Raw genomic sequence first — 323 nt, forward strand, 5'->3', positions numbered from 1 at the left:
CTACCCGGCCCCCCCCCGCAGCCTCCAGCCGCTCCCTGGCCTCCACCACTGCCCTCTTCCCTTGGGCCCAGCGCCACGGCCTGGTTGCCGCCCAACCCTGGATCTGAGGGTGCGTGGCCAAAGGCCTGTTCTGGGGTCTCCGTGTGCTCATCTGGGCCCCTGGTCTGCCCCACACTGGCCGTGGGCCACCCAAACTCGGTTTAACGCCTGGGCCTGTTTCCCCATCTGCAGGATGGCAATATTCGCTCCTAGCTTCTGGGTGGATATGCCAGTGAGGGTGGCAGCCTGCTGTGGTGTCGCCCAGACGTGGCGGGGACGGGGGC

At 67.8% G+C, this 323-nt stretch overlaps 1 protein-coding gene across 1 annotated transcript in view; it reads right to left on the bottom strand.

The window, feature by feature from the left end:
• Positions 1-323, bottom strand: part of LOC103251004 (nuclear receptor corepressor 2-like) — a gene marked incomplete at both ends in the record, with an annotated part of 64,044 nt that overhangs the window by 27,917 nt on the left and 35,804 nt on the right.

Source organism: Carlito syrichta, unplaced genomic scaffold (genome assembly GCF_000164805.1).
Source record: "Carlito syrichta isolate Samal-C Ts95f unplaced genomic scaffold, Tarsius_syrichta-2.0.1 Scaffold135813, whole genome shotgun sequence".
NCBI classification, from domain to species: domain Eukaryota; kingdom Metazoa; phylum Chordata; class Mammalia; order Primates; family Tarsiidae; genus Carlito; species Carlito syrichta.